Here is a 13,542-nt window from a genome sequence, read left to right as displayed (position 1 = left end):
ACACATGACCTATTTATAATGTTCAACAGTCTGTTTCGTGAGAGTAAATCAATTTTGCTCGTAGCCTATCGACTTCCGTATTACGTCAAACCCGGTTTTTGCGCTGATTGATTTTGCTGGAAATTACAGCTGTGAGCTGTGGGCGTCCGAAATGCACAGAATGATCTCTGAGAAGGCATGAATGTCATTGCAGTTGCATAACTGAAGCTGGCACTTTTTGATATCTAAATGTCCTCTGTGGTGCAGGAGCCTGCAGTAAGAAAGGAAAAACCTTTACCGTCAACTGACATGTCAATACAAAGTGACAGCTAATCAACATCACCCCAAATTTCTGTAGATTATCAGTTTGAAGCAGCATCGGTGATGACTCAGCAGCCTTGTCAGCTTTGACCAAGCACTTCAGTGTGCCTTTGTCCCCTCCCCTCCCCCTCTGACTTTTGTGGACCCAGGCCTTTGTGGGTGTCTGACCCCTGCGGATTGAAAAAAAAGGAGGAGGGGATTATTGAGGGACAGCACAGATTGGGGCGGCGTGCATGCATGTGTGTGCGGTGGGAGTGTTGATTAGCAAGTGCTGACGCTACACAGGCCTCAGCTGTTTCCTCTCACCAGCTAATCCCACTACCCAGAAGCCCCTGTGATCCAGAGGTTCTCGGCAGCTAGCTGTGACCAGGCACGTTCAGTGTGGACGGGGAGGGCTGGACTGAGGCCCCCGCAGGCCTGCTTGCCAGTGCCACATCATCACTGTGACATAATAGAAATACACACACACACACATCTCCACACTAAAGCGTGCGGCGCAGCATCGACGCGAGCCCACGCATTCCTCGAAACAATGGAACAACCGATATTCCTACAGGTCTGAAAATGTTGCAGGAACGGAGCCACAGAGAGGGATGTGACTCAATAAACGTGCTGCTGCTGTTTAATTAAAGCCAGAGATGTAAGATATCCTTCTCTGTGTGTGTGTCAGCTTACAGGACTTTCTCTGGCATCCTAAAATCATACCTAAGCCCCATAAAACATGTCAGACGTTAGTGATTTAGCTGCCTTGTGCACGTCCTGCTCATACAGTCTGCCCCTCCGACCAGGCAGCCCGACCTTTGCAGCTGATAACTTGAATAATTGACAGAATTGAGCTCCTGTTTCGTTATCATTAACACACATGCTCCTCTGAAAGTCTCACTGCTTTGCGTCAAACATTAATTCTTCCTAACTTGTTTACCAAATGGAGCTACAGGAAAAGTTCAGCGAGGGACACGCAAGATCGCCGCTTCCTGGCACTCCTGACACACATGTCAGAGCCTAATCGAATCATTTTATTCACTTTTCTTTCTGTGGTTATTCCTGAACCAGTTGTTTTGCAACCACTTTTATGGTTGAGCCCAGAACCCCTCAGCGTAATCCTTTTCTTTCCATGGACGAAAACCTTTGCCTGGTGTGTTCTTTCCCTTCTTGTCCTGACGCCAAATCAAAACCTCCCTGCTAGCTTAACTCTGTAGCACTCTATAGGCCATCCTCTTCATCTTATCAAATCCTCCTCTGTCCCTGCTTCCCCACCAGAGTCCAGGACCTCAGCTGGTTTAGGGTTGTAGGCCACAGCTCGCCTTCAAGTTCATCATCTGACCCACACAATTTCATCTGCACCATTCGTCACTTATCAAAGGAGTTATGCCAAATTATTTAGCATGAATGTGCAAATATTTATTTTAAAAGTTACTTCAAGTTTGCATCACACTTGTGTAAACTGCACATTGGATCAGGACTGGCTGCCTAACGAGTTCTGATCTAACTTTAGAAACAGGAATGACACCTAATGACTTTTTAAATATCCGTGTTTGCAGGATACGTGTCCTGCAGAAAAATGCATCAAGGACACAGTGACTGTCATTAACTTTTTCATCAGCCCTTCCGAACAAACACCCTCACACAGCAGCAGCAGCAGCAGCAGCACTGCTCTCCATCTGTTGTGAGTACAGACTCGCTCTGTTTTTCTCATCGGGCACAAAGAAAGGAACAGAGATACAGCTACAGATAGACCGAACGGAGGCGGGGGGGAGGATTTTTTTTTCGAGGGCTTTTTCTTCATGATCTTTCTCGGCAGCTGGTTCATTCCAGTTTGAAGCACTTCTGCGTGAGGAGGCTGACAGCAGAGGCTGATGCTTTTTCGTCACTGAAAGCCGGGCTGTTTTTCGACCTTGCCAGGAACAAATTGTTTACCTTCGCTGAATGCCCCACATTGGACAGCTGAAAGAGAGAATAATTCACCATGACACAAGCAGGGACCTCTCTCTTTTCTTTATTTGCCCTGCTGTAATTTTATGTTAGCAGAGTGTAGACATAAAGATGAAGCTCATGGACACCTTTCTCCCTGCATCTTGTCTCTGTCAACATGCCTTTTCACTGCAAAAGCATGTTAAATGAACACTGGTACAGAGCATGCATGTAAGCAGCAGCTGCGGGACATAAACGGTATATGTCACTTGTCAGTTTTTAGACTGCTTGACACTAAGTTAGTCCCCCTGTGAAAGACAGATGTCAGATTCCTCTTGTGAGCTCAGCATCAAGTCTCCAGAGTCTGTCCTCACGTCGTTGATGTGTCATGCTTTCTGTTTAACGTGCAAACTATAATTGTTGCCTTCTTAAAGATATAGGAAAAATGGAGGTGGCTAGAAGTAGCAGTGGCATAACAGTCCTGATATATGGACTGAGTGTAATTTATGATGATGGTGCTAATTGAAAATCCTTTTAAATATCCTCAGTGGAGCTGTATGGGCTGCCGTGGCCCTCCATGTTTAGCATGGGCAGGAACCTGATAGCCAGAGTGACACTGTGCTATGTTCCCATGCCAGGACTCCCATCCCTGCCATACCAAAGTCCCAGCATGGTCAGCATTCCACCTCCATCCATCCTTCAATCCTCCACACACACACACACACACATACATGCACACACACACACACAGCACCCCACTGGCATGTTTGCAACTCTTATGCAGCACACGTTCTGGACCTCGCTGTCACTACAGTTGGGAAAAGTCCTGTAGGGTTTGCATTTCTTTCTGTGATGGTAAAAATAGATGCCGCTAAAGAAAGGGGTCAGGTTCAACGTGCCGGAGATAGTGTGTGTGCATGAGTGTATGTATGCACTGAATGGGAACTCTTAATCTCTAATTGCACTTCTGAGACATAAGATGAGACAGTGTGTAAAACCAGCCCTAAAGTGATGGTTGTAACTGAGCAGTGGAGAATGACGTCAGCTTGATTTCTGTTATTCAGGCTGCAGAGGGATTAGGAAGCCTGCAGCTATACTGTTGCATAGATAGGATGTCAGCTGTGCTCCACTACCTTCATCCCAACCAGCAGAGGCAAACAGAATGCTTTGTCAGGCCTGATTATAATACTTTAAAATCCCGTCAGAGCCAGGCCACAAGGAAAAAGTCACAGTTCATTTTTGACAGATTGCCTTTGGACTGAAGCCCTCCCTGCTCTTTCGCGCTCTTTCTTTCCCCTCAGCTTTTGTCATCTGCAGTATTTTATGCACACACTGTTTTCATTCACTCCTAAAGTGCCCATCTTAAGTCACCATATGCGTTTGGCAAACTTTGCAAAAGCTGCTTCGACGGCTAAGGCGACGCTTCGCGAAACGGCATTTCTTATCAGAACCACGCTGGAAAGGCTGGTGGCTTTGGGGCCTCTGCACGACATGGAGCCAAGGAGAAAAACAAAGTCAGTCTGACGTTACTGACATGCCTCTATGTTCAAAATACATTAAGTGAAGGGGTATACCGTGCTGCTCAGATTACTGCATTTGCTCACCATGGTAAGCAAAGCCGATCTCTTTGGGGAGCTGGAGGGGAGGAATGAGAGTTGTCTTCGCCAGCGACACTCTCTCCTGTTATGTCACTGAGGATCTGACTGCAGGACATGGTGGGTGAAATTGTGTTGGAGCCCAAAAAGATGCTGAAATGCCGCCATTTAAACCAGCTAATACAGTAGCTAATACTGCATTAAGCGGTGAATTGACTATATGTCTGCATTATATATAGTATAATCTCCTTCAGTTAAGGGTATCTGAGATCAAGGACCCAGAGTGTGGACAGAATAACGTCAACGCTCTTGGAAAGTGAGATCCAAGGTGATTTAATAAAGTTAAAGTCCCCGGTGTTTGTCATTAAGTGCTATTAAGTCTATTTGTGGGATATAAAATCTGATATCTGATGGCAAGCCACCAAATCAAGCATGATTATGCAAGGTGAAACTTGGTGCGTTTTTTATGCAACTCCCTCCTCAAAGTCCTTGGTCACCTTAGCTGAGGAGTGCTGTTTCACCACTTGTCTTATTTTACCTCGCTGGTCCCCTGTGGAAGTTGCTCAGTTTCCTTTTTTAGCCACGGCTGACTCATAGCATATAGCCCCCCCCCCCCACCCTCCACTCCAGCTCCCTTCAAAGTCCCTGCTCAGCTTTAACTCTCCCTCTCCGTGCCCGCTCAGATTCTCCTGAGTCACAGGGAGCAAAAGACACCCCTGTCCTCACCCCCCCCCCCCCCCCCCCCCCCATGCGTCTCGCTCCTGAAAAACAACAGGTGCAGCGGGGCCTGCAGAGGGCGGGCTGTCTGGTGGGCAGCGTATCCAAACCTTCCCAACACGTCTCACTGTTATTTCACCCCTCTGCTTCCACACATCCAATCTGCAGCCTCTTCCTCACCCAGCCTCTCTAAACCCTTTCACCTCACTGTCTGACTGTCCCTCCACCTTTATCTCTGCGCTCGCTCCACCTCTGTCACGCTGCTCCTCTAATCTCAAACTCCTGCCACTCTCCTCCCCGCTGGATGCACATTCTCCCAAGGCAAATTAAACATTGTCCTCTACAACCTTATCGCGAGGATGACCTTCTGCTTCCAAAATAGATTTTCACTTTCGCTTTTTGATGCAAATTTTCCCTCAACTTACTGTCCCTCACACATCTCTCTTTACTGTAAGAAACACTGCATGACTTCACCCTCAGCGTGTGCTCTTACTTCACCATCTCCTCATCGGCGTGTGATGCACACGCTTCTACAAGGATCAGTGTAGCATCACACTCCCAAACTTTGACAACGGCCGTCAGATTTGTAGGTCAAACCGTGGTCTTTGTGTGCCTGTAGGGTTTCTAGGCCATCACGGTTGTGCAGGTTCCAAACATCACATGCTGTTCTTTACTAACCCAGATCCCTCTGTCAAACACCCACTAGGTGATAGCCCACTGACTCTCAAAATAGCATGGTCGCCTTAGAAAAATGGGGCGAGTTGTACAATACAGTGTCAGAGGGGAAAGTACATATTTACAAGCCTAAAATGGGTTTTGTTAGCGAGTTAGTTAGTGTTTGGAGAAGAGCGCCAACTTTATCAATTATGGAGCTGAAGTCAAATAAAAGTGCAGTATTTTTTCTTATCTCTATCTGCCATAAGACATGCTGCTGTCTGTGTCCATACTTGTCCATTTTTTGGTAATGTTGGTGGGTTTGAGGCACTCTGCTCCCTCTGCTATTTTGGGTTTATATTCATGCGTAGCCTTTAGATCTGCTGTTGCACTGTGAAGACATAAACCCTCTTTACGGTGAGGAGGGCTCATAAAAACTTCTCTTTGGTCTCGCTCAAAATAGGCCTGGGACTCTTGCCGTTGATATGAGCTGACATTAAAAATGACCCTGCGGCAGCACCAGCGGCGTGATTGTTTGTTTGTCAGCTGGGCAAAAATATCCAGTCAGTTTCAGTGAAAACTCTTTCTGGAGGCGATTTATCAGTTATTCATCAGCTCAAGCCAAAGTTTGCTGGGTGGTTTTCAGCCTTGAAGAGGCAAGAATCAAGATGTTTATTTAAGTAATGCTGTTTTAGAGACTTCGGCACAATATCAAGAAACACATCCAACATTTGATCAACATCTCAGGTGCAGCGTGGCCCACTGCTGACACCGCTTAAATTCCTTCTCCTAAATGCGTTGCCAGATATCCTGAGACTTCAGCTCATGTTCCAGAAGTTTCCATCTGTCCGTCTGGTCTGGTTTGGACAGGACCGGGGGGGCATTTCCCCGACCCAGTATTTGCTCCTTAGGGTTACACTGACATGTAAACAGCATGGTCGGCCCCTCCCCCCCAGCTGGTGTCTGTACAGCTGAATCCAGCAGAATGGATAGGTATGACCAGGTGGCTAAACAAGAAGCAAGGCCACATAGACACTCACACAGTCCAGTCTGAGCACACACTCACACTCACACACACACACACACACACACACACACACCCACACACACATGCATCACTCTAAAGCTGACTTGTGTGTCCAAATTGTCCCTCAGCAACACTCATGCTTGTGTCCAAATGACAATTTGATGAAAGCCACAAAAGATATTTATCATAACAAAGTGGGAGCTGCTGAAAGGGCTGATGGGATTTCAGTTGGCTCTGTGACAACAGAGAGCAGAATTACATAACAGATAAATGACCTGCGACAACTTATAATCATCGAACTTTTCCCATTTGTGGCCGCTGCACAAAAAAATATTGCACAGGATAGCAAGAAGTCAAAATCTGTGCTTCGCTCTCTCGCTAAGTGTCACTTGGGATGACGTGAGAAGATTTGGAGCGAGGCCGAGTCCTCTGTCAGGCCTGTGAGCTTTGGCACACGTCGAACAGACAGAGGGATGTGAGAGGAGGCGGTTTCTGCTTAAGCTTCACTGCTTTCTGGAACTTTCTGACACTTATCAAAAGTCAGCGCATCCAAATGTCCCTTTTCCCTGTCAGTTTGTTTTTTTCTCACTCTTTCCCTCCGTTCTCCTCTCCTCTCCTCTCCTCTCCTCTCCTCTCCTCTCCTCCCCTCTCCTCTCCCAGTGATGATCACTGAGTCATAAGGATCCTGGCCTGTGGCTCACTGTTTCAGCTGACAGGCATCAGCCAATAGGAAAAAGGGGTCTGGACCACGCCCTTACATGTTCCACCCATTCTGCTTCACCAACATCTGACTGCACACACGCACACACACACACACACACACACACACACACACACAGAGTTTTTCCCTACCACTGGTTCAAATGAGCAAAAGTAAGTTTTTCTGCCGTAATTTCAGTGAAGTATCCTGATTAACTCTGCGTCACCCGTCTTCTTGTTGCATTCAAAATTGCACGTTTTCATTCACTTTGCCACTTTTTTGTTCTTTATTTTCTGTGTTACGTGTTAAGTGTTAATTCCCAGAAGTCCACATTTCTCAAAACAGGCTGGCTTTGCTTTGTTTTTCTCTGCACACAAGAGTCACTTCGGGACAAGGGCAGCCCGGTCCGGTCTGCTCCAGTTCTGTGACTCATTTTAATCATTTGGAGCGGCTGCCAGAAAAAAGAGAGACTAAAAGGCTTCTCTCATTTCATCTAAATGAGTCAGTTTTTGGCAGGCGGTCTCTTTTCCCTCCAAATAAGCAGAGCTGAGGCAGTGAGTGCTTTGCTCATCGTCACTGTGAGCTGAGCAGACGGAGAGGAATGTGTGACACACATCGGTGCAATCGCCTTCTGACCAGTTCGCCCTCTGCTCGCCATGTGCTCGGCTGCTGCCTGCCTCCAGCTTCTATTCACAGCGACACCACAATATGTGATATGGATGTTTATGAGGTAAACGTTAAATGTGATCTTAGCATTTTAAACACCCTGTTGCAGGAATGTGATTTTTACATCTTGATAATCCACTGGAGAACTTGCGCTGGATGTTTAATGTGAGACTCTTTAAAGAAAGGCACAGCAGCACAGCAGAGCCACTTCCAATAGACACAGTAAATGTTAGTATTGTATGTTTCTGCCACCTCAGACATGTTTAAACTTTACATTTCAAACCACACATGTCAATTTTTAATTCGATGTTGAGACTAAAGTTAAAGCTTGAATAAGTTGAGGCTCAAAAACTGCTTGGTTAAGATGAGGAAAAGATCATGTTTTGGATTAAAATGTCTGGTTTTGTTGCCATGAACACGGCTCTTATTTGAACATATTTCAAGCTTATTGCATTCATCTTGTGTCCGATATCTTTTCAGTTATTTTGCTGCCCTGTGTGACAGTGTGCACGTTCTCAGCCACGTTCAGGTGTAATTTGGCTTGGAGGATGACTGATTTTTTTGGGGGAAAAATAACTTTCATTCAAACATCGATGACCACTGCAGAGTTGAGTCACGGTGAGACAGGAAATGTACTCATTTCAGGTTTATTCCTGTGGTCCGCTAACATACATAAACACCCACACGCCTAACTGTAATGCTACTAAGGCCACACTCCGCATGTGCTTCCCTCTGTTGTTCTTCACGCCTGCCGACGCGCAACAACAGGTGTTGGACTGCAAACAATATGACCTACGAAGCACGCGGCACATTAAAAGATCACATTATCTCTGAATAAATGCTTCCTGGTAAAGATGTTCAAGGTACTATCAACAGTGTGATATTGAGGTGAGAGAGGGAAAGAGGTGGATGGGTGCAATTTAAGGTTAAAGTCGGCGTCCTGTGCTTGTTCTTTAACCTCCTTTTGAAGTCTATCCTCAGCTCTTTGATGCAGATCTCAGACTCCGAGCATGTGGCTGGGGGGAAGTCATGGGAATGGTGGAGAAGATACAAACCTCCTATGAAATACCGCCATTATCTTAATGAAAATTACACTTTGTGCTTCATATCTGAGTTCTCTTCTCCCTCGTCACAGTAAGTCCATTGTTCCAGGTTGGTCAGTCCGCTTCCCCGCCACCAACCCTCAGGTCCTGCACTGACTGCCTTACATTTGACATTTCATTACGGACACACAACAATAGCTGATATTGTTCTGGTACGCGGTCAGAGCCTGACCGGCCGGTTACTCTGCCTCATGCTGCTGCTGCTGCTGCTGTTGATGCAGAACTGCTGGATCAAACCAGCTGTGACTGGCTGAACACACACAGAGGAACCAGTGTGACATGATGACTGTCTCTCTCTGATGTGTCACTTCCTTCAGCTTGGAAAGGTCACACGTCTCTCCACTGAGGTCACCGCTGGTTTTCACTACAGCAACTTTCTCCCAGCTTCCTTCCTCTTTTGCTTAGTGGTTGTGCTGTTATCTGTTAGGCGTGCCTGTAGATGCTAATAGAACTGCTGTAAGTGATATTTGTCCACATGATGGCCCGCATTTCCACTTATTGTGCTTAGATTGCGGTATTTATAGAGTGCATTCTCACCGCTGAGGTCAGAAAGTGCTCTTTCTCTCTAGGCAAGCAACGTTTATTCAGTTGAGGGGCAATGCGATTCGTCCTGCTTTACTTTGAAATGACCAAACTGAGATTAGAAAATTAAACATAGTGACTAAAGTGGCAGGAAACAGGTCTAATGAACGCGATAACATAGAAAATGGCGCCGCCGCTGATCATTTTCATTACTATGAAGATGATATCAATGATGATGATGGCAGTCATGGTGGTGATAGTGGTGTTAGAATACTGTAAATGGCCATGAGAGGATGACAGCAGGGCAGCTATCTGTCGCTCACGTGTATGAAGCTGACACAGAAAAAAGCGACTGCTGGGTGATAAGCAAAAACTGGTCTCAGCCTGCTCGACTGAGCAATGCACGCCAGGGAGAGAGAGCATGAGGGAGAGTCAGAGAGAGAGAGAGAGCCAGACAGGGAGAGCCGGAGAGGGAGATTCAGTTAGAGAGTTTGGTACTGACTCGCCACAGATAGCTTGCAACGCTGAAATACTTTAAGCTTCTCCTTCATAGCATAGATACAGATGTACACAATCCCTTTTATGTACATGCACACAGAGCAACTGGCTTTGAGCAGACACGTGCACGCTCAAGCAGGATTGGGTGTGGTGATGGTGGCGGTGACAACACAGCCTGCAGAGATCAGTCCTATGGACGTGACCTGCACCGGGACATAGCATTGCTTACAACAAGCAAACAAAAAGGCAATTACATCACACGCAGCTTTGATCCTGTGAGGCTTTTTCATTCAAATGCACACTTGGGATAAAAGGGTCGCGAGATGAGTTTCAGGCTCGGAGTGAGGACTGTGTTTCCAGCAAAACAACTCATCTGTCCAAACGTGATGACTATTTCGGGCTGCTGGAGAGGGAATGTACTATATGGCAACCAGCAGGGTACAGCTCCAGTGTCAAATTTCAATCACCTGAAAGCATATATACAGTAACACAGTGGCGCACGGGCATGCACTGAGGGCGATACAGTGATTTGCACACACTCTTATGTGTAAACACGCGTAAACGCATGCATGCCCTCATACATTTTGAGCACACGCACACAAACAAACAAACACATGGGCATATATATCTGTATATATAAGTACAGATAAGAGCAACCAGCAACATGCCACACAGGAGACAATGTTGTTTACTCGCCAAACAGACGGCATAGTGAGAACAAGACAGAGTGTCATTTGCAGACATGATATGTCTACTCCCTTTGGCTACGTACGGCCCAGCATTTACGGCCCTCGTTCGACCATGTTGGCAAAGCCGCCATGGACAGTGTAGCCTTTCACTTTGCAGAATCGCATTTCATAGAGCAGCTACAGCCTGCAACTACAGCATGTTGTATCTACTGTAATGTGGCAGAGACACAGCGAAAGGCTATACGGAAGCTGAGTAAGAGAAAGTCTGTCTTTGTTATTCGTTTTCCTCCACCACGGTTGAGCTCGTCGTTCTGGGCCGCTCTGCTACTCCCCGCCGTCAATTTCAATCAATAAACCTGCTCATTTCAATGAAGATGCCGTATTGATCTATGATGTCTATGTCTATGGCTCAAGACACCCTGCTTGCTCCGGTGTTCTTGGCTACAACTCTACGAGCTCTCTTTTAATCTGCCTGACCTTTGGAGTTAGTGGACGGAAAGAGTCAAAAGGTTACGTTATCTGACCTGAGTGTCAGCAGCTTCAAACGAAGGCCAGACTCCTACAAAACATAGCCGGCATTCAACGGCTCAAGTGCACCTCATTACATTAATACAGGAGCACTTAAGTTAATTTCAAATGGCTAGAATGTGTTCGAACATGAAATGGAGAATCAGATGATGTTGTTGGTTTATACCTTTCACTGTAAAGTAAACAGTCCATAGTTTTCGATAGATGCTAAATAACACAACTACACTGATTAAAATCAGGATAATTAATACATTATTTATAGTTTAATACATTTAAATATGTGATTTAAAGGTATTAAATCACATGAATACCAGACTAAATAACACTAGATGGAAGTTACTGCTGCTACTCTGCTAAGTGAGCTAGCTGACGTTAGCAGGAATTTAGCTGGGTTTTTTTTTTTTTTTTCCTCCAGCATGACTTGATTTTACACTACAGCCTAAATTAGCAAAACAAATGAACAAAATATTTGTTCATCAAAGTGGATATATTTCAGTTACAGATATTAGATAAACAAAATTTAGGTTTAGTTTTAGCTAGCGAGCTGTGGCTAGCTTGCCAGCTTGCATTCACCTGGGCTAAGCTTAGGCGTCTTGCTTCCAGCTTTGCAAATGCAAATTTTAGATCCTGTTTTGACCAAATATACATATTTCCATAGCAAAATCAATTATTATAATATAGTAAAACAGATAAAATTCAGCTTCCAATGTAAACTTAATTTTGACCAAAATTTGTAAGGGTGCTTCTGTGTAGGCAGGTTATAAAAAATCTGTTTTGGTGTATCTTTGATCGCTAAAACATTGCCATTGAAATGATCTAGGTCTTATAATTATATGTTAGGCTAATGAATGCTATATTTCCATATTTGGCTGCAGAAGGCCAAAGTCTTCATCTAATCACCCAAGAATAAACACACAGTTTTGAGGCAGTGTGACTCCGCTGGCACTGCTGAAGCCACCGGATACCCTCCAGGAGTTGTCGGTGATGTCAGACACATTGAGGCGGTGATGAGTGCGATGCAATTGACGGTGGATGACCGGATGGTCTGGGTCACTTTGGCTTGTCGAGGGGTGGAAAGAAAAGCACGCTCTGATCTCATTATGGAAAGGTCATCATTTGCCGTCTTAATGAGGGGCCATATAATGAGCACATACTGTTTGCCTGCGCACACACGCATGCATTTACACTGATGTAGGTACATATTTGCATCATGTCCTCACTGTGGTTATTGTCTTTTTCCTCCCACAGACATGTGGACAGATGGAAAGACAGCACGAACATATGCAAACACATGCACAAAAGCTCTCTCTCATTTAAACATGTTTACTTTTAGCCTCCTCCCATCATGCAACTATGCATAGCACGCATAAATAAAGTTTGTGCTGACTCGGCGTCCTACCATTTTTTAGCTCTGTGGTGTCTCAGGGAAGGTTGACAGGAGCATGTGGAATGTATTAGGAGTGTAAGCGCCATGTGCGTAATACACTGATTCACAAATGCTTACTAAAGGTGCAAATCATCCACATCTGACCTTGACCAATTCTGAGGCTGTGAATGAAGACAGCAGTGCCTGCAGAAATATCTTGCTATGGCTGTCATGCATGCATATCTCACCCTCAGTAAGGTATGTCCGTATCTGATGCATTACTACTTCGGTCTTCTCTGGGATGTAATTCTCTTTTAGTTAAATCTCTAAAAATCAGCTCCCATACCCTTCAAATTACCTGCAAGCAAGTTATTGATTATCAGACAGACGTCAGAGAGCGCTGATTGATTGATGAAATTACTCCTCCACTGCCATGACACTTCTAATGAGGTACGTATGCTTACAGTGGTTTGATGCTGTCTGCTACGCGGTGAGAGTCTGAGTGCATGTGCATTTCCTCCACAAGAAGCTCAAATTATATGCAGCACAGATCATTTTAAGGACGTGAAAACAGAGAAGCAGGGACGTTAACCAGAGCAACAGGTAGCACACATTAATTCTGCTTGTTTGTTACGCCGCTGCCTCCTTCTTTTACCCATCTCTCAGCACTACAGCGACTCCTGACTCGCTGTCTGGCTGTATTGATTCAGCTGATGAGGGCTGCTGCTGCCAGGCTTTTATGCGTTGACCTGGGACGCTGTATTGTAGTCTGACACGAGGTGATGCATGCTCCATTAAAAGGTCAGACTAGTTTATATTCACCCAAACTGTATACTTATTCACAGCCTAAAGAATTCAAGGAAGGTTTTCTTACGTTCATTATGCTGCAGAGAAAAGCGTGAAAACAGTCAAAAGGTGACATTATCACATTTCGGAAATTCACACCCTTTCCATTGAATTTAAACAATGATGGAATCCATGGAGACTGTTGTTTCCATGATAAACTTTAGCTGAACGTCATTGAAAGTATATGAATAAACACAATGCCATTTCTTATTGTTTGGTGGCGTAACTTCATCTCTGTGAAAGACAAGTGCGTTCATCTCTCCTGAAAAACACCCATTCATAACTCCACCAATGAGGCCAAGCGAGCTGTAAAAAGAGAGACAGTTCTTAACATAGGGCATGAGTGATGAGAACCTGAGCTCTTATCATCACCCAGTGTTTGCTGTCTTCCCTCCTTTAATCTGTTTGACAACCTTGCGT

This window comes from Chaetodon auriga, chromosome 5, assembly GCF_051107435.1.
Source record: "Chaetodon auriga isolate fChaAug3 chromosome 5, fChaAug3.hap1, whole genome shotgun sequence".
Taxonomy (NCBI): domain Eukaryota; kingdom Metazoa; phylum Chordata; class Actinopteri; order Chaetodontiformes; family Chaetodontidae; genus Chaetodon; species Chaetodon auriga.
Note: the sequence above shows the minus strand (reverse complement) of the source record.